General features: G+C 35.3%; 1 protein-coding gene across 1 annotated transcript in view; it reads right to left on the bottom strand.

The window, feature by feature from the left end:
* The window catches only part of LOC143916129 (uncharacterized), a 305722-nt gene extending 284447 nt beyond the window's left edge, over positions 1 to 21275 (bottom strand). The window contains exon 1 of the mRNA XM_077437049.1: positions 21232 to 21275. The gene's annotated coding sequence lies outside the window, so the exon portion shown is untranslated. The remainder of the gene's footprint in view (positions 1 to 21231) is intronic.
* Positions 21276 to 22936: the final 1661 nt, after the last annotated feature.

Here is a 22936-nt window from a genome sequence, read left to right as displayed (position 1 = left end):
AAAAACTATATAAACCCAGAGGAGTATGTTTTATAATATGAAGGGATTATAAATAAGGAAAATGACAAATGTGATATATGTACATATGTATGCATGGTAGACAGAGTAAAAAGTTTTAAGTGAAAGTGGATAGTACATATGTACATCATGTACTACATAGAAAAATGAACAAAGTGCTCAAATGGTATCTAAAAAGTACATATAAGAAAATAAAAAAAAAGCGTGAAAATATCTTACATGAATAAGTGGAACACAATAAAAAAAAAAAGTTAAATAAGTTTTGATGGAATTGAATATAATTTTAGAGACTTGTACTCACTGATGGTCGATAGTAATGTATTTTTTGTACATATGTAAATTATGAAGGTGCTGGGAATCGATTTTTCGCCTCCACATTAATCCCGTCGAATGTGTGTGTGTTGGTATGTGTCTTATAAAAATGCTTGGCGTGATATCCGTTAGAGTATTGCCGGTTTAAAGTTGCGGTCGTGTGCAAAATGAGTTACCATCAGTTAGGGGTGGCTGCCCGGGGCGGCTCTGGGGGCGGCGGGGGTCAGCGGTCTGCGGGCAGCGAGGGGGAGCTTGGGGGCCCCTGCATATGCTGCGGACCACGGTCATGGGGTTATTCACTCAAGCTTGTGTGGTCTCAAAATTTTGCTAAAATATCTATTAAATCATCTCATATTTCCCAACAGCTATAAAAATATGTATTTACATACATGTGGTTTGATACTGATGACTGAGTCGCCATATTCCTGTAGGTTTTCTTATTAAGAAATGTGAAAATATGATGGGAATGTTTTGTTTTGTAAACTCCACCATTTTTTATAATACGTAAGATTGTTTTTGAGTAAAAAAAGTCACAAATAAAATTATAATGTTTCACTCAATCCAATTATGTATATTGTAAGACTCATTTCGGCTAAAAATAATTTAAGGTATTACGTAACTTATGTATGTATATCAACATTGTTTTGATTATTTACGAGTACGTTTAATTTTAATTCATATACCATACATATTTTTCTGCGTTGTTGAGAAATTATGTTCTTTGTTCGTTTATTCGTAGATAGATATTATATTACGTTGTTGAAAAATGTTTACTGATTGTTTAAAATATGTTGATTACAATCATATAGAAATTCAACGTATAGTAAATACTTATTAAGATATTTTTAAAAGTTTAAAGAGGGTTTAAATCTTTTTAAAACTAGATTTTCTCAAAAATCTTAATTTAAATTCCGTGTGCCATTAACATACATATGTATGTATGTAAATGGATATAACGTTAACTATGTCAAATATATGTATGTAACATATTGTTGCGTAATGGTGGGTGGAGGATCCAAGTAAAAGGCCAAAGTCGTTTTACAGCATTTATTGGTGATTAAGGAGATATACACACTTCCAGTGCTCCGTCCAGAATGTCTTGATATCGCCTAAGTACCGCCTTATAACAGACAGGTCGCTCAGGGCATCTTCGACGTCCGGTTACTTCCCTATTGTTTAGGCATGTACCCGGATATGTATTCCTACGACACTCAGTTCCACGCTATCGGTCACTTCTGAGAAGGGACCGGGTGCCGCTTACTACGCCAATTCGGTGGCCATTGTTTAGTCTACTTGCACTTAGTCTAGAGATAATCATTGAAACCAATTATAACGGTCACACAGTCTCTGGGATGCTACTCGGCCTAATACAATTGCACTTACTCGGCGGTGTACGTAACAATATTTTACAATTTATCGAAGTTTTTGATGAATGGTCTTTGATGAATACTCCTGTCGATGAATGGTCTTTGGTAATAAGTATTTGAATAAATCGTCCTTAAATGAACAGTGTTGATTTCAAATTATAAATATATAATTTATAATATAATATATATATGTATAAAATATAATAACTATGTATGCATATATACATATAATTTGTATATATGTTACAGTTGAAGTGTATCTTCCATTTGTAATATAATTTGACTAGTTGGAATATATTCAGTCTAGCCCACTTACCCACGTAAGTTGTTTTATGTATATGGCGATGTCAAAATATATTAAAACTGAAAATACTCTTCAACTCTATGTATGCACATAAATAAGATTACATATATGGAGATCTTAGGTTTTCGTGAAAATCGACTAGTAAATTGAGTTGGAAAGTTATATTTATGTTTTGAACAAATTCTTAGATTTCTCGTAATATGATACTCATTACCATAATTCGTAATACCTAGCAAATATTAACGCATTATTGAATTCTAAAGCATTCGGAAAACATCAAAACTGTTAAAGATATTATATTACAACTGGCGCACATTGTTCGAATGTTTTATTTTATTTTATTGTTACAAATCAATATACACTCGCCATTACAGATTTGCTCCAATGCGACGGGTGTACGTTAACGAAATACAGAATACATAAACAATCAGAAATCAGAAATACAGTAATACATACATATACAATCAGAATATATAGCATATAACAATTAATCAGAAATAATAATCATAGAGACATCTATGGATTATTTTTAGATTTTTTTTTGTATACAATTTTTATACATAAAATAAATATGAAATTATAGAGATGTCTATAGAGATATCTATAGATTTCAGATTACTGTGTATAATTATTACAAATTATACACAGGCAGATTTTTGTGACAACAGGATTAGATCTAATACTAATTTTCAGGAACCGTTTCAGCAATGATCAGATAAAATTGGCAAACTCTGATAGAGAAACGATCGATTTGGAGTCACAAAACCCCCAAATCTAACCGGCAGTGGCGAGGACTCGAACCTTTGACCTCAGTGGTACTAAATATATACGCTACCACTAAGCCAAACTGCTGGCTAAAATATGTATGACCTAAAACGCCAGTTGGAATATATGTATTAGAACTGAAAATACGCTTCGACTCTAACATATATATTTCCAATAGTATACTTAAAAATACTGTACATAACTATTTTTCTATATTTATAAAAAAAAACAAAATAATCTTTCTATATAAAATACATTTCGTAGGATTGTCCAAGCGTTGAACCACCGAGGGTATCGGCCAAGCTGCCGCTCTTTGCCAATTTCCACAGAGTCGACCAATAAAGTATCTCTTTGTATCAATGTGGGTAAATGCTTGAATCAATAATGGAAAACTCATTTTAGCAAACATTAAAACCACCCTCCATGCTTTGATTCCTATTTGGAAATTACCACAATTAATTTTCAAAATAGAATAAAATTGAAACCGAAATACGTACATACATACATACATACATAAATATGTAGAAAAATTAAGATTATTCGTAAATATTTTCCAGTGCATACCCACATATGTATGTAAGTGTGAGCGAATTTTGATTTATATACATATATATTTGTATTGTAGAGATACAATCTTGTTTTTTTTTCAAAGCTAATATTATTTTAATAAAACTGTCGGTTGCAAAATATAAATAAAAGTTATATTATATAAGAAAAAGGGAAAACTTTGAAGTTGCCTTTACAGGTGGCCGACAGGGGCCAGTTGGCGGCCGCCTCACGACTGATCGCCGACTCGTGATTTGAATTTTAATTCGCCACAACCCTCCTGACCCTGCTCCATGTTTCATTTATACATATACGAAGAAGGGATGAGAGTGGGGTGGATATATATATTTTTTTTGGAAATTCGTCCCGTGGAAGCCATATTTCTCGTACGCACACACGCGTACATATTTATTCCGGGTGCCCCTCCGAGTTTTTCCTACCCCGGTGCCGAGATAGAAAGACGGATCTCACGGAAGCAGTCTCATATATTTTGCTCATTCGCGCGGAAGGGTATGCCGGCCGGATTCGATTCCTTTTGACAAATGCGAAATGAACCGGCCCGGATGCTGATTCGATGCTACCTCGCCATCGAAGACGACGTTCTTATATTGCCACTCAATTATGAACAGCCAATGCTACATCTGGGTCTGGCTACGACGACTCGAAGTACTCGTCCTTGTAAATTCTGATGCTATATGCACATATGTATATCATATTATAATATATGAGCTATTCGATGACCTTCCCCAACCAACGTTGGCTTGTTAAGTGAAATGAATCGTCACCGGCTTGGACGATTAATTACTCAAGAAATGCATCCGGTTGACTCTCTCTTCCTCCCCATGCGGAATGATTGATTTAACCCTTAACACGTAGGGCGAGTTGATTGACTAATTGAAAATTATGACCAAACGCAGGGGCAAGTCGGCGTTAAGAGCCTTAATGATGTGTGAGTTCAAATTGCAAGTTTGTATATTAAATGTAAATACACATACAGGGTCGAAACTTAATTATGTACTGTCAAATAATACGATTTATAAGTGTGAAAATTGAAAAAAATCAAAGTGTGGTTGAACATAAATTTATTGAAGTTTTGGTAAGTTTCAGAAATAAATGACAAGATTTCGTTAACCGATTATTTCCCAATGATTTTTTGCCGAGTTGAATAAGTTCACCTACAATAATTTTAATTTTGAAAATGGGAAATGTTAACATATTACTTTCAACACTACTTTATATTTATGTACGTATGTGAGATTCTGGTTAAGGGAGAGTGTGTCCGTGCTACCCCCTATAGTAGCTCGTGTTTGGTCACTGCTCTGAAATATATAAATGACCTCTTTAACTGAAATGGTGTTGGCTTCACCGCACATGCTAAGGGTAGCAGATGTGGTGAAACTACAGTCGACTTTGCCAAATTCCATATAAACATTAAGTATAATAATTTAATTCAAGATAAAATAACCATTTATAAAAATGAAAATTACATATTTTCAATACCCACACATAAAGCATTCACACATAAGTTTTGTAATGTGGAACAGGGGGGAAAAGCGTGATGATGAGCGGGGGCGTATTCCCGGTTTTATTTGCGTTGACTGGGTCTGAGAGGAGTGGGACGAAGGGCAGGAGAAGGAGATAGGGTGCTGGTGAGGGTATGGGCTATCGGGGCCCCTTGAAGAGTGTAACAAATAGGCTTATACATAGCAACCGTACGAAGTTAGTTAAGGGATGAAATATTGGTTCGGTTAGGACCTGGCTCACGGCAGATTTACCATTATATATGATGTAGGTAGAGGAAGCCACCATCAGCCGCCCTGGATCCGACCCATTCCTCTCCCCTTACACCGCACTACCCGTCCTCGGATAGGGCCTCACCCACGACCGGCCCTTACACTCTCCCTTTCAACCCATCTATGTATGTCCTCCACCCCTTCTCGCCGTGGTGGATCACGTTTTGGTGCCAAAGACGGATGCGAAGTGCACTCATCAAGGTCAGTTCCATTAGCGGCACACGTGAAGTATACAAACGATCCATTTAAAATGCAACCGAAAAGTTTTGAACCACGCCCGAAATAGCTATACATACATACATACATATCGATGGCAATACAGATATTGTATGTTCATTTTTTAATTTGTAACGAATTTTAAGTTTGTAGATGCTGGAACAATTCAGGTTTTTTTTCTTTCCTTTGCAAGGTAATTTATGTGGTATACACATATGTAGATATAGTATATTATAGATATAGTATTATATATCTATGGGTATACATAAATTACCTTGAAAGGAAAAACTTGAATTATTCCAGCATCTACAAACTTAAAATTCGATAAAAATTAAAAAAATGGACATACAATATCCATGCACCAAGTCATCGATATTTACTACGAACTTTGATTGTCATACACTTTAGAATGAAGTGACTATGATACATAATTATTGATTTCACAATATTACGTACATATGTATGTACATATGTAGGTGCATGCTTGTTACCTGATTCACATAACGGAGCTCAATAACGGAAACTCAAGTTTGCTCCTTATAGCTCTTAGGCTCTTAGAGTTCTTAGGTATATTGCATACATTGCATACAGTATACATACAGTATACATTGCATACAGTATATTGTTGCATGTTGCAATATTATTAAGATCGTGATACAAATCTTCGTATACGTGACTGGATTCCATATCGAATGCTCTTCAACTTTAATTTAAGCTAGCTGCTTTTATAGTACTAAAATATATGAATGTATGCAGGTTAAATGTTTTACATCATTTTTACTTGCCAATAAGATAAAAAATGAGATTTCTATAATTCAGCTAAGATGTTCTGATCAGCAAGGCTTTTCCAAACTGAGTTCCACGTAAAGTGTGCCACAAAAAATATGATATCAAAATGATACAATATTAAATACAAAAGTTAAAATTGCTTTTTAAACAAAATGCTATAATTTAAACTTCAAATATGAGTTGTTATATTTGAAATTGACGTAAGTCCATTTTTTTTCATTTCGAGAAATATCTCGCAAAACATTAAATATAATGTTTTGCGTTTAGTATTTAAAAATAGTAGTGGCCTGTAATTATTTTTTCTGTATTTCTGTCTTTCCGGTAAAATCGAATTAATGGTAGTGATAATAATTTATAAAGTCAAAATGAAATAGTGTTTTTGGACCTGAAAACTGGACTTCCGCAACTTTCAAATATAACGGCTCATATTCGTACGTTATTCTATTTCTAATAGATATTATTACTAATAGATATTTTTTTAAAATATAATATGTACATATTTTTATTTTATTTTTTTATTATTTTATTAAATCAATCTATGTAAAGTCGTCATTACAGATCGCATCACATTACTATAAAGAACAATAAACACAACAAATTATATAATACATAATTCGAAATTATACACCTACATATGTACATATGGTCAAATATAGCAAATTCCATTGCAAACATCGTATACAATACGATCAACAAATATTTATACAACAAGACGAATTTTTATACAATAATTATCCACAGAGATGTCTATGGAGAGAAATCCGGCGAACCTTGAGATATAACATAATAACTCAAGATTTTGCGAGAGGAATGGGGAGGAAAAGTCAATTTTGCAGGAATCGTTTCAATGAAAATCAGGAAAATTGGCAAACTATGATAGGAAACGACCGACCTGGTCACAAAACCAAGGTCTGGCCAGCAGCAACCAGTGTGACTCGCACTCGTAACCGCACTGACCATAGCAAGATATGCTAACGACTAGTCCATGCTACTGCTGGTATGTACATACATACATATACCTTCCATATAAAACATAAATATATTTAAAATGAACTTTTTTATAAATTTTTAATATTATTTTTATAAATTTGAAATTATACTCAAATAATGGTGACAAATGAGGATTGGAAATTGGAACCATTTCAACAATTAAATCAGATAAATTGGGAAACTTTATTAGGAAACGATCGATCTGGAGTTTCATATGTACATATGTACATATGTATATCTAAGGTCTGGCCAGGGACTGAACCCATGACCTATCAGTTGGTGCATCATACGCTAACCACTAAACTATATTGATGGTTAATAAATCGTTGTCCCCGTTTAAATTGATATTAACTCCCTTAAGAAAAAAATATTTTGCATCCTCGAATGCCCAAAAGATGTTTTGCGCCCAAAAAGATTTATATGGTTAACGCTTGAAAACAAATGTTTTTTTGGTTAGATTTTTTTATTGCAAAATAAATCAAACTTTCAAGATTTGCTTAATTTTCCGTAGTAGAAATAGTTTGGAAAACCTTGCACTAGAATATGTTGACCAATAATAATAGAATTTCAGTTTTGCTGACACAAATTAGACCCAAGCTAAATAAAATATGGTATTTATTTATTTTTATTTTTATTACATACATACATACATACATACATCATATGTGCCAATACAAGAATTACCCCAAGGCGAGAAATATGGTTAGATTATTTTTGTAAATAAGTACTCACAATTTTTCAAGCATAACAGGACATAGAATATAATATAGGAATACAATAAAGACATGAAATTTTTTGACAGACAGCAAATGTGCGAAAACTAATTTATGTACATAGGTAAATACTCGATGCTAATAACTCGAATTTGCGAGAAACTGAGCTGGAAGATACCGATTTATTAGATCTGTCACAACAATTCAGCTAGCATTTGTGCTTTTAATAACCATAAGATTTCGCCAGCATAGTAATTGACCGCGACTTGAACCCATCTCTTCTACTGGTATGCAATAGCTCTACCAGTGCACCATGCTGTGGTGTAATACCTCATTTGGACAAATAGCATCATAACTTTTGACATACAATGTATCAACATACTACGATCATATGACCAAATTAAAGTATAATTTTTTTTAAATAAGTCATCTATCACTTTAAAAATTAACAAGATCATTTCCGATGCACTGTTTCAAATACGAGCGCGTCATTAGCGATTCGGATTCGCGGCACGTGTCCGTCTTTCGCCACCACACCTCCTCCTTTTGCAAACATATTTATGGGCAATAAAAGGCGATACGAACCACCCCAGCCTCCCCCGTGCGAATGGATGTCGATCCGCAAGGAGAAATACAGAGACGTACAGACAGACAGACATCAGGTATTGTGTGTAGTAGCGTGTGCCCATTCGTATGAGCGGTGCGCGCCGAAGACCGTAAAAAATACGACCACTTTTGTCACATAATTTACGTTAAAGTATCCCCCCGTCGCGCGGCGGAGAGGCGTAAGTAACTCCGGTTGAGTCATAAAGCTAAACACATAAATATAAAAGGGAACCGAAAAAAAAAACCGAATATCCCCGGACCAAATCCCCCGAAATCGAATGTCCTGTGCCCGGGTGGCGGAGGAGTGAGGTGGCGCAGGAAGAGGGCGGATTTGTAGAGTCAGAGACACCCCCGATACACAGACGTGCTCCAACCCCTTCAAGACAATATTTTCGTTATTCATTTCGGAGCATTTTAAAGTTCTTATGTGTGCAATGAGGTGGCGTAAAAGCTAGAAAATTGCGTCAAAGCTTTATAAGAATGTGTCCACTGCTTCCTATAGGTTTCATAGTAACCATAGTATTTATTTTACATTAATGAATGATAAATAGTAAAAGTTGTCAATAATTATTTATATTTAGGACAAATAATAGACATGATCGATAGTAAAGAAGAAGAAATAAAGAGACGTATGCAATTAGGATGGAGTGAAATTAGCATTTGTACGAATGAATGCTGTTTTTGAATCAAAAGTGCCACTTTGCCTGAAGGAAAAGATCTTCGATCAATGTGTTTTGCCAGTGATGACGTATGGATGTAAAACTTGAAAATTGACACAATTGCATACTCCCATACTTATTTAAGTCCAATGCACTTAAATAAGTATGGGATAATGGGAAAAGATAAGAAGCGGAATACGTGGGTGAAGAGCATGACAAGGGTGGTGGATATAGTGGATAGAGTGAAGAGATTGAAATGGCAATAGGCGGGTCACGTAACTAGAAAAGTGGACTAAAGGTGGACAAAAGAAGTGCTACAATGGTATCCGAGAGAATGTAAAAGGGAAAAAGAAAACCACAAGGAATATGGGTAGACGAAATTAGGAAAATGTGTGGGGTGAGATGGATGAGAGTTGCGCAAAACAGAGACGAGCGGAAGCGTGGTGGAGAGACCATCACCCAACAGTGGATGGTGAATAGCTTTAAATGGTGATGCTCAGACTTAGGCGGCCAGGATAATTAAACTCACAAAAAATGGTTCACTATTGTTTAAGTATCCTAAGTCTGGTGAAAACAATGTATTCCAGACAGTATGGGATGCTGAATAGTAAGTATTATATGTATACATTTCTTGGTGAAAGTTTCATTAGCTATTTATTTATGGAACTAGAATAAGCTTACGAAAAAGTGTTGAATATTTGATCATTTTAATGATTAAATGATTAAAGGAAAATTTCAGTAGTTGCTGGTTCCAGTAGAAACTGAAAAATAATTAATGGCCCGTATATATTATCCAGAACTGCACGGCACAACATTGCACGGATCAGACTACTTATATTCATACTATACGGTACTGTGCGTTTTCGGTACGTTTAGGGCGCGAACACACAGCGCGGGATGCGGGATATTGTACGTGGGATTTTTTTTTAGATAGTTTTAAACATTTATAAAAAACGTTGCATACCTGGTACGTATACCTTGACCGTCCGGCTGGCCGACCAAACGACTGGTACACCCCGCCCCCTCTAGACCTTTTTCGGTCAAATTGTATGGTTTTATTTATCCTTGCTTGACTGTGATCGATAGCGGTTTTAAGAAATATAGGAGAACTTGTCGACGTACCACATACCGCATCCCACGCTGTGTGATTTCGCCCTTATACTTGTTTTGGACGTTAGTCCAAGGCAAAGTCGGCTTATACATATGTAAATATATCCATTACATAGCGCTATGATATAGCGCAATATTGCTAGTATTGTCGAGTCAATTTTGTAAAAATATGACTTTTCCCAAAATATATGCACATGACAGCACTTCCATTAGTACGGGTGCACTCGCCACTATGATGTCATGTCATGCGTGAATATTTTCACAATTGTCAAAGAAAACCAGTTCTGATTGATACATTTCGGTAATACATATGTACCGCTGTATAACACGAATGGTTCGTGTCGATTACTGCTGTATCGGATACGTCACATACGATTGTATCCATATAGAATGTACATAATAAAGAATATTTTTCGCACTGCTGTTGGCTGGAGCTATATAGTGGTATAAATGAACTGTTCATGCATTCATATATGCATACATGTACATACATATGTATGTATTTATGTAGACGCGCGATGATTGAAATAATATCGTTAATGTATTTTCTGTTAATATATATTTTTTTAATTTTATTACTGATAAACCAATTTTTTGGTACACAAGTACTACAATTTCAAACATTTTAGAAATAAAATTATATTTATATATATGTACATATGTTGTACATATTTTTTATACAATACTATATAAACATCAAGGGACAAACTCAATATATGTACAAAAAATTTTTGCGAGAAATACATAAATTTTTACAGAGTGGAGTGGGTAGTATAATAATATATATAAAAACGGACTGTCGCTAAATATATTTGTATATTTGTATATTTGTATATTTGTATGTGACGGACGATCAACCATCAACCAGTATGGGGAACAAAATTTTTTTTTTTCATATTTTTCATTTTTTTCATATTTTTCATTTTTTTCATTTTTTCAGTTTTTTCATTTTTTTCATTTTTTCAGTTTTTTCATTTTTTTTATTTTTTCAGTTTTTTCATTTTTTTCATTTTTTTCATTTTTTCAGTTTTTTCATTTTTTTCATTTTTTCAGTTTTTTCATTTTTTTCATTTTTTCATTTTTTTCATTTTTTTCATTTTTTCAGTTTTTTCATTTTTTTCATTTTTTCAGTTTTTTCATTTTTTTCATTTTTTCAGTTTTTTCATTTTTTTCATTTTTTCAGTTTTTTCATTTTTTTCATTTTTTCAGTTTTTTCATTTTTTTCATTTTTGCATCGGGGCGCTGGGGGCGAAGCCCTCGGGATGCCGAAGGCATCGGGGGCGCTGGGGGCGAAGCCCCCAGGGTGCCGAAGGCATTGGGGGCGCTGGGGGCGAAGCCCCCAGGGTGCCGAAGGCATCCGGGGTGCTGGGGGCGCCGGAGGCGTCGGCGGCGCTGGGGGCGAAGCCCCCGGGGTGCCGAAGGCATCGGGGGCGCTGGGGGCGCCGGAGGCGTCGGCGGCGCTGGGGGCGAAGCCCCCGGGGTGCCGAAGGCATCGGGGCGCTGGGGGCGAAGCCCCCGGGGTGCCGAAGGCATCGGGGACGCTGGGGGCGAAGCCCCCGGGGTGCCGAAGGCATCGGGGGGGCTGGGGGCGCCGGAGGCGTCGGCGGCGCTGGGGGCGAAGCCCCCGGGGTGCCGAAGGCATCGGGGGTGCTGGGGGCGCCGGAGGCGTCGGCGGCGCTGGGGGCGAAGCCCCCGGGGTGCCGAAGGCGTCGGGGGCGCCGGAGGCGCCGGCGGCGCTGGGGCCGAAGGCCCCGGAGCGACGGAGGCATCGGGGGCAAAGGCGTCAGGAGGTCGGCGATGCACAAAACGTAGTTCGTAATTCGTAATCACTTCGTAATTCGTGCATCAATTTCTTTCCGAAACCAGTCGATTCAATATCTTTAACTTTATTTTTATTCGAGTTTCAATTCCTTTTCGAAACCACCCGTTGAAATCAACGGGTCCAACACTAGTATTTTATAATAATCAACAATTCTGACATACTAGAAGCTCAGATTTTTGAGAAACAGGAATAGGTTGCAAACTTGGTGGAACTATTTCAACAATGAAATCATATAAATTGGCAATCAACTCTGATACGAAATGAATGACCTGGAGTCACATAAATACAAGATCTGGCCAGCAACACCAACCTAGGGATTGAACCCACGACCCCTCAATAGAAAAAATAAACTAACCTAATCTAATCTTACCACTGAGCTAACAATATTTTTATATGAACACATTAATGAACCTCGAAATCTTGGACAAGGGGTAAAAAATAAGAACCAAATTTTGTTGTGATAGAAAATATATTTTATCTAATTTTTACCATAGGTGCAATAAGAGATAAATACTAATCAAATTCTACAATGTAATTATAGATACATATATTTAACAATCAACAAAATTTGGGAGAATGCTGGTTTCATTAGATCGATCACAGCAATCAAGTTAGATAAAATGGCAAACTCTAATAGGACGGTCGATCTTAATTTAATAACCATCCTGATCTTGCAAGCGCATGTATATCGAATTATTAATCGATTCCAGCTGGTATTTGAACCCTCGACGTCTCTTCTGGTAAACAATCGCAGTGAACTATGCTATGGCATCATCATTTAAAGGTTGATAGCTTTTGCATCCGATCCCTAATTACGCTTCACGTGGTTTTTACGTCGTTTCGGTTCTGGGTCGGTTTTTGCGGTTGCGTCGCGATTAGCCCGCGACACCGACGTCATACGTTAGCGTCGCGGCCCTTCGTCCTCAACCCCTGGCAGGCGGGGGCGTAATATATGTCGCGTGGACTTGAGCCGACCGTATATTTCGGTTTGCCACCCCTGGCTGCTTCAGGGCTGATTGGATTTTGGCGCGGGATTTGCCGCACCGCGCTTTTGTTTATTCATTCACGATGACAAATAAACAATAGGGGAGGGGGTTAACGGGGCGTCGAAAGGTCGAGATGGCACCGTGGACATTTAGGACGAAATCTGATGTGGGGAACACGCTACTTTCTTTGTAAACTTGTATCGTGTTCGTTCAGTTTCTTTTAATCAGATTATAAGTCTTTGAAGAATCTAAAATATCGTATGAATCATTTAATACTAGCTACTAGTGGTTTTGGCGCACATTTTGTACTTGATAAAAAGTGAATTTTTGAAATCCATGTAGTGAAAATAGATCACTCACCACAAGCTATATACATATTTAATTATCGAACTCGATTATTACCGCTAACTATTTTTATTTCATCTCTGAAGAAACGTATGTGTTCGCGAACGCAAACTTGAACAACAAACTGTCCAAAACGGTGGCGTTCAAGAAAATTGCAAAAGAACAAATAAAATAAAATTAAATAATACGTCAGTGCATGCGCATGTGTAACGAAATAACCTTTATAATATGTACATACATACATATGTATGTATGTATATGAGACATAATATTTGGAAGTGGAGTAAGTCCAATTTTCAGTTCCAAAAACACTATTTCTATTTGACTTAATTCACAAATCGATATCACTTTTTTTAATTTGATATGTCCAGAATCTCGGAAAAGCAGAATAAACGTATTACAGGCCACCAGTATTTTTAAATATTATTCAACGAAAATCATTATATTTAATGTTTTGCGAGATATTTCTCGAAATGAAGAAAAGTGGACTTATGCCACTTTCAAATATAACAGCTCATATGTATGTATATATATTTGGATTATGTTTGACAAGAAAGTTTTCTGTGTGGTATCCAATTTTTAATTTGATTTTTTATTATAGCTTTAAATTGTTCATTATTTTCATGAATATAATTTTCACAATAAGTATACTCGTACATATATGTATATCTTAAGTCTGATGCAGTCTCTGGTGCTCCCCATTGCATTGTATGGAGTAGAGACATGTATCCTGAAAAAGAAAGAAAGGGATATGCCAGATGCATTCTAAATGTGGTGATGGAAACGGATGCTGTCCATCCCATGGATCTCAAGACGCACGAATATATCCATCCTCAAAGAGCTGGCAGTTTCAGAGAGATTTTCCACAGCATGAATGAAAAGGATTCTTTCCTACTTTGGTTATATTGCCAGGAAGAATGTGGAGAGTCTGGAGAGGCTGGTAGTCACTGGAATGTTGGAGGGAAGGTGAGCGAGAAAATGGTCTCCCATGTGATGACCAAATTAAAAAACTGAGGAGGTCGTCCCTTAACACTGCCTTAAACTTGGCATAGAACCGGAAGGATCATCAATCAAATTTCAGACGACATCAATGTCTAAGACTCTCAATATTGAGCAAACGAGGAAGAAATAAAAAATATCTTAAGTCTGTTTCAACAGCTATTGATCCTGACCATTACCTATTTTACATATGAAAAAAAAACTATTTTCGTATTTTTAAATATTGATTAGAATATAGATTTTGGATATATTTTTTTGTAGCTTTATTCAGGGTCGGAACCAGTCATAACAAAAGTTGGAACTGAAATCAATGCCTCATTTCAGCTAACTTGGCACTTGATAGACTCTATGTAGATTATGATCCTTGATAATCGATATGCTTTTCTTATTTATGGATGTTTTTTATAAGATATGTGTGTGAATATTTACAAAAATATACAATTCTTACATTTTTTCTACTGGCAAGTTAGCTGATATGAGCTATATTTTTTTCGAATTTTTTCTAAAAAAATAACTCATTGACATTATTATTATTATTAACTCATATAATTTGACTGATCATAAATTATAAAATTTAAAATATGATTGGTGAACAATCATTTCAATAATAGATTTTTTTTTAATTAATAGGTTTCACTGTTCGACACGAAAAATGGTTCAGAGACGAGATATGACTTTCCTTATAGATCTATGCTAGAATTTTTGTTATTAATCCACAAGAATAGTCGAAATATGATTTTTCTAAGTGGAATTTTATTTAATTCTCATATAAAGACAATTTAATATATTATCCCTATTAATTCAATTCAGATTCGTGTAAATACGAGTAAATAATAGTACGAGTTTTTAGCTCGCAATTTTACCGATTTAAAATTCAGCACACTTCCAATTAACCGTTTTAAATGAAAACTAAAAATAGTGTGGGCAGAACACTATCCCAGTTAACATGTTTCAATAGAAAATACTCAATATAAAATAGTATTAACAGTGGGAAAAAATCCCAAGGGAAAATACGTACTTTTGACTTTTGATTTTAACTGGACGACTACTAAGAGAGATTTGAAAGCTGAAAAGTACTACAAATGGATGATAAAATACCCGACTATAGAAAAGTCATATCTCGTCTCTGAACCAAAAAAAAGTCATTTGTCAAACAGTGTTATTATTCAAATTTATGATTTACTTTATATTTTCCTACTATGTTATATATACAATACTTTTTCAATATCAATGATAATGAAATAGTATGAAACTTATGATGGTATTATAGCTTTTGAAAGATGGTTGATAAAGGATCATATAAATATTATGTACCTTAGGAATATGGAGGTCTTTATAGAATTTTCGGTATCTTCACCTATTATATTTCGTTTACGGATGTAGTGAAAAGTTTTGGTGTCGACCTTGAAGGGGTTTTATTTTTCGCGCGGAAAACTGCGCCAGGACATTTCGGCGCTTTTTGCTCTCATTTTTCTCGCGGCCAGTTAAATCACCGAAGGGAAAAAATGCGAAAGAAAAACACGCACGTACATCTGCACATACACACATACATATGGGGTGTCCTGGGAAAGTCCCGGCTTATTTAAATAAGACCATAAGGGAATCGAGTTGACGTCGTCATATTATACGAGTAGCCGAGTCGCTAAAGCAAACCGAATGTGATCTTACCTTGCAAATGTCTCCTCTTTTATCCCTGAGTTTTTTTTATTATTTTATTTCGGAAAGGGGACGGAAAGGACGTTAAGAAAGAGCCGACTACCGAGAAAATTTTTAAAAATGGTTCTCGCACAATATTATTTAAATATTTATATGGTGTTTGCCATGGTCTTTGAATGATGAAGTCAAATAAATATTTATTTGAATTTTAAATAAGAATTTCAACATTTGAATGTACGTATTTACATATATCGCGATCCAGTTTTTGGTATAGTAAATGCTAAAATATTTTATATAATAATATTAGATTATATGTACATGTATATTTAGATATATGGATACTATTTACAATCAATATATTTGTGAAAAATACATATGTATGTTCACATGGGCTCATTTAAAACACATTTGTATGCAACTTAGGAATAAACTCGCTTAGATTTTTTAAATTATGACATTCGTGCGATTTAAATTGCATATAGACTAATTTAAATCAGCAATTTAACTTGATTTATGATATGAACCTGAGATTGCTATCGAAATTTTTTTATTAAAAATTTAGTATAATAAAAACCATTATTGTTCAATTGCAAGATAGATTTATTTGGACTACAAATATTTTTGCTTTATCTATATATGTATATACATACATGTATACGAAGTATCAAAAGTATTGTGATTGAGAAAATTTGATTTTTGTTTTGTTCCATGATTGTAATAATCTAACGATTCGTCTTTAACCGTATCTGGAATTGGGTTCATTATAGTTCCCATCAATGAAAAAATCGAGACACAATAGAGAACAGGTTACTTGAATTTTTTTTTATATCTAATATTTTGACCTGGAGTATTGAACAACAGTTATATTACTCACAGTTTTTTACTTTATCTATGTTTTTATAATATAATAACATTTTCTGAATAAGCAATCAACCTTATTATTAATTGTTGAAATAGCCAACAGTATATGTACATATGTAGGTCAGTGGTTAGTATGTGTTACTATCAAGTGATGGGTCTCGAGTTCAAGCCCTGGAGAGACCTCGATCGAGTAGAATGCTACGTTGTATAATTTGAAGCATTTATGCGGTACTGCTAGTTAGATTACCTATTGACTATTTATGACTCCAAGTCGATCGTTTACTATTAGAGTTTGTCAGTTTATTTAATTTAACGGTTTATCACAAACTGGCCATCTACTTAATACATATGTATTATGTATGTATATATGTATATTCGTATAATTTTGGTCATTAGTGTCAATTTGGGGCAACCTGTTATGTCACTATGAAATATAGAGAATAAATATTTGTAGTAGGTACTAAATGGAAATTTTAAGCGATTTTAAAGCGCCTCACTTTATACCTGGTCGTATTAATTTGCAGCCATTAATTAATTTCGGACGACAGCTCTTATTTTATTATTCTCGTAGTGTGAATTACGGTTCTCGTTTCCGTTCCGGTTGCGGCCATGGTTCCTCGGGTGCACGCTCTTTCCTCGTACATTTGCCCTGTGTATGGCAAGGGCGGGCGGGCGGGCGTTCTCTTCGAAAAATATCATAATAGGCGAAATGTTTGTGACGTGAGAGAGGTGCAGGGCCGTACCTAAGGGAGAAATGGGGAGAAAAGGAGTGGGTGGGCGAGAGTGAAGGGGCGTGTGTAGGCAGGGCCGGTCTGGGGGCGCTTGTCGCCGTTTATTATGCGCCGGGCAGGTGAGCTGCCGCCCTTTGTTATTATTTCTTTCTGCTCGCCCATTTACAACATCGCCACACTCGTAAAAATGTGCGTACATAAAATGGCTTCCACTCGACTTTTTTTTCGTCTAAGTTTATGTTACACACATAGTCTGCCGTCCACTATAAACGTATTGAATAAAATTGCAAATCAAAGTTATGTGTATGTTACGGTCGAAGTGTATTTTCAGTTTTAATTTATTCCAACTGGGGTTTTAGGTCATTCGTATTCGAATACAATAGTACTAGTAACTAGTAAATTATATCTCTAGAAACGCAAATACACTTTCAAGAATGTCCGCCAGTTTTAATATAACAGTTGAGTTTTGACAGCTCTGATGTTCTTACGAATGCTTTAGAATTCAATAATGCGTTGATATTTGTTAGGTATTACAAATAAAGGTAATGAGTATCGTATTACGAAAACTCTAAGAATGTGATCAAAACAAAAGTGTGACTTTCCAACTGAATTTACTAGTCGAATGACATTTTCACGAAAACCTAACCTCTCCATCTAATCTGGTACCAATTTATAGTTGAAATGTATTTTCAGTTGTAATATATTTTGACAAGTTAGAATCTAATTCACTATATGAATGAACTTACGTGGCTTAGACGGAGTATATTCCAATTAGTCAAAATACATATGTATATATATTACAACTAGAAGATACACGTCAACTGTAACATGTGTACATATTGAAAATAAAGTTGCAGAATCTTTTTTTGGTGACTCTACCCTTTATACATTTTGCCTTCTTAAACGTGGACGACACAAAGATAAATATGTTTCAAAACTATCAAGTATTGCATGTACGTCAATATATGTACATATGTACTAAAAATTAGAGACTGTTATCGACAATATTTGAGTATCTCATAAAGTCCAGTGCTTTAAAATACTATGAGGAAGTCAAAGATTTTGTTCACCTATGTACATATATAGGTGATTTGATCTCAAGAGACAAGAGGAGGAAGACAATCAGAATTCCTCAGAATAATGGAATGGCGAAAACGGCGATGATCAGTCTAACAAAGTTAAAGAAAAACCATTCTACATCTAATGAGAAGAATGAAAATCCATCTGGTACGAAAATCCATGGAGTTGACACAGAGAATAGGACATGTTACATGTTCTTAGAAATGAGCTGGAGTCGTAAGACGCACGAATATCTTCATCCTCAAAGAACTGGCAGTTTCAGAGAGACTCTCTATAACATGTGGATAAATGATTATTTCCTACTTTGCCCATATTGCCAGAATGTGGAGAATTTAGGGAAGTTGGAAGTCACTTGAATATTAGAGGGAATTTAAATAATTGACAGGATCGTCCCCAAAGGCACAGAACCGGGAGGATTTGGACTTACACTTTGTTTTTCCGATATCGTTACATATTCAAAAATATTCCCGTGTTCGATTAGTAACTAATCTGACCATGGTATCATTTGAAACAGCTGTCGGAAACCGGAAGCTTTGTATGATAAAGTGAGATTTTCAATATCACACACTCTTTATGTAGCACTGAAAATATAAATTGATCCTCAAATCTTATTTTGATTCGCCTTTTATTATTCCATTTCTAAAATAATAAAAAGTAGCTTTTAGAATCTGTCAATTTCGAGAATTTTCGATATTTGAATGGAAAAGGGTTCCCGACTACTGATTTAAAACTTTAAAAGGAATATGCACTCTCACGTCTTTGATGATCGAATGTTGTATGTATCAAATCATGAAAATCTTAAGAGTAAATTAAATTGAGTTTTCCAATGAATTAAAAATATTAGATTGAAATTATCTTTGTCTACTTTATACATGTAAGTAATTGATTATTATTACGTTCTTTTAAACTGAAACTGATCGACGTAGATAGCTCATGCTTCGTATTAGGACCAAAAGGAGCATTCTGTGGATTAATTTCAAGTCGTTAAAGTTGAAGAGTAGAGTCCAACTCACATTAACTTCAAGTGTGCCTCTGTTGGCCTTTTTCCTCTTGGTCTAGCGATGCGTTTTATTTCCCAGCATTTCCCAACGGAGGGAGGGTATCGAGCCGACTTCGAGCACCACTCGTACAAGTCCTCCCCATCCTTTTCCACCATACCTCCTCCCTTCTCGTCGGAACAGGCAGTTCTCTTCAGAAAGAGCGGAACTCTTCCAGGTGGATTTTCATATGGCGGGAGTGTGCAAGGGGGTTGGAATGTTATATTCTAAGGTTACACGCTTTATAAGCGGCCCGGGACATGTCCTAGGAATCCTTTGATATGAGATTTTTGTTTTGACATTTTTCGCTCGTCCAGGAACGAGAGTAGTCGACGGAGATCGGAGGGGGTATGGGAATTCGCGAAATTTTCATTTTTCAGTAATAAACGTGAGTGGGCGTCTTACTCGTTCGTCTGTGACGCGAAAGACTCAAGTTGGTAGTTCAAGTTTCTTTTGATCGTGATTTTTACGAAAGTGGACGTGGGTATACTAAAAAATTTCACTGTCCCTAAGACAAAACAGGGCCATGAAACTGTAATTTGACGTGCGTATGTATATAGATATATAAATAAAAGATCGAATGATTGGACATGAATAAAGCGAGTAATATAAATATGGACAAAACAAATAGCTTAAGTTGCACACAGATTATGATCTGAGTGAGTTGCTTTTTCATAAGCAAGGCTAAATAAACCACTGAAAGATGAACGGGGAAAATATATGAAATATGTATGTACATTAGTTATTACGTGCCTGATAGCATTTAAATGGATGATAAAAAATAGAATCAGTCATGGACGTATGAATTCGGAATGGAGTGTATTTGGACGAATGAATACGGGTTTTAAATCAAAAATGCCTGAAGAAAAAGAACTTCGATCGATGTGTTTTACCAGTAATGACGTATGGATGTGAAGTCCAATGCTATCAAAGAAGTGTGAAGCGCTATATGTTTGGCATAACGAGGAAAAAAGGGACACGGAATAAGTGAGTGAGAAGTATGAATAGGGTAGTGGATATATCGAAGAGATTGAAATGTCAATGGGTGGGCCACGTGGCTAGAATAGTGGACGAAAGGTGGACAAAGGAACTGCCAGAATGGTAACCCAGGAGAATGCAAAAGGGTGAAAGGAAGAACGCAGGGAAGATGTGTAGACGAAATTAGGAAAATTTGTGGGGTGAGTTGGATGAGAGTTACGAAAAAAAAAACGAGTGGCAGCACGTTGGAGAGGCCTTTATCCAGCAGTGGATGGCGAATGGCTGTAGATGATGATGATGATACTGAATGGATAAAACTTGAACAAAGCGGGCAGTTCACATAACAGTGGTTGCTGGTGATTAATTAATGGATATGTACATATATATATATATATATATATATATATATATATATATATATATATATATATATATATATATATATATATATATATATATATATATATATATATATATATATATATATATATATATATATAGGATCCGGATGTGAAGGATTCCAAGTGAAACGCAGATTAAGTCAGAACTATGTATTTATTAACACATCTTCGGGCTTGCTCTCCAACAAGTGACCATAACAACACGCATCCGGTCTTTCCCATGCATACCACACTCATACTTTATCCCTTGCAGTTTGACCAACCACAATTACGGCTCGTTTAAAAATCATTCCTACATTTCGGTCATTCCTGACTGTCATTCGCCCTCGGATGACATTCTGTCTTTTATATTTTTACAGCATTTCATCTCACATTCTTTTACATTTCATCTTCTACTCTATACAATCATCTTATATTCTTCTAAACATGCTTTCAATTGTCACAATTACAATTTACATCACAATTACAATCATCATCACAACTACATTTCAATACACTTATACATCAATCATTTTACAATTTACATAACAATTACAATTATAACAAATTAATCGTTACACATTTCACTACAAATCAATTTTTCATTTCAACACAATTCAATCTTCAATAAAGTTACACATAAATCATCACAATTAAAGTTACACATAAATCATCACAATTACAATTTAAAATTATTTCAAGCAATACAAAACAGAAAGGTATCACAATTACTATGTAAAATTATTACAAGCAATACAAAACAGAAAGGTATCACAACCTTTACAATGACAAGTAAAATTTTTACCCCGGAAACAATCACATTTTAAAACATTACTAGAATTAGCAATAAAACATTAAAATCAATACCTTTACAATGACAGGTTAAATCTTTACACCAGAAACAATCACATTTTAAAACATTACTAGAATTACATTTCAATACAGTTATCTTATATTTTTCTAAGCATGTAACCACATTAAAACATGATTCAATGTACCAAGCACTTCCCAAAAAATACTAGAATAAGCAATAAAACATTACACTTTTCAATCATCAAATTACAAGTAAGGCTTAACTAAAAACCCTCCAGGTATTTCACTTATTCTCTAATTCACAAACGCACACTTCACTTCCATCGGTGCAACTTAAATTCTATCCAATGCCCTCGGCGATTCTCTGTGACTGTCCGAGGAATCTGCCGTCACCCCACAGATATTCTGCTAGTAATTTACCATAAATGAAGTCAACACATATTGGTTCTAGCTCACTGATACATCCAGTAAGTCTTTTCTCAATCCATGGTTCTATTTTCTTTTCCATTGAATTAACATCAATCCGACTACGACTGAGCTTGAAAGTGAATACAGTGTCTTTTGGTGTTGAAATTTTGACTGGGTCCCTTAATCCTTCTTGTGATTTAGCCATATCTTTCTCTTTGTCTTTATGTTTTTCCTTTTCTTTATTCTCATCTTCAGAATTCTTCAAATGACTATAATCCTTAGATCCTTTTCCAAATTGATCATCGGGTGGTTCATCTGTATTTGAAAACGGTATGTCTCCGTAGTCCCAAAGTCTTCTTCTTTGCAATCCATCACCGTCCATACTTCCATCAGCCAGGTTCACACCTCCATCAGCCATGTTCGCATCGTCCTCTTCATCATTGGAAACAATGAGTTCTCTTTGAGCAGACATCTCTCGTGAAGCCCGTTGCTGCAAAGGTCTTTTTCTGTGCAAACCATCACTGTTCACACTTACATTGGCCATGTTTACATCTCCATCAGCCATGTTCGCATCGTCCTCTTGTGTTGGAATACTGACTTCTTTTCTTATTTCTTCTTGTATTGTCAAGACAGTCTTTGTTTTGATGCTGTT

The sequence above is a fragment of the Arctopsyche grandis genome, chromosome 8 (genome assembly GCF_051622035.1).
Source record: "Arctopsyche grandis isolate Sample6627 chromosome 8, ASM5162203v2, whole genome shotgun sequence".
NCBI lineage: Eukaryota > Metazoa > Arthropoda > Insecta > Trichoptera > Hydropsychidae > Arctopsyche > Arctopsyche grandis.
Note: the sequence above shows the minus strand (reverse complement) of the source record. Positions and strands in the feature narration are given on the sequence as shown.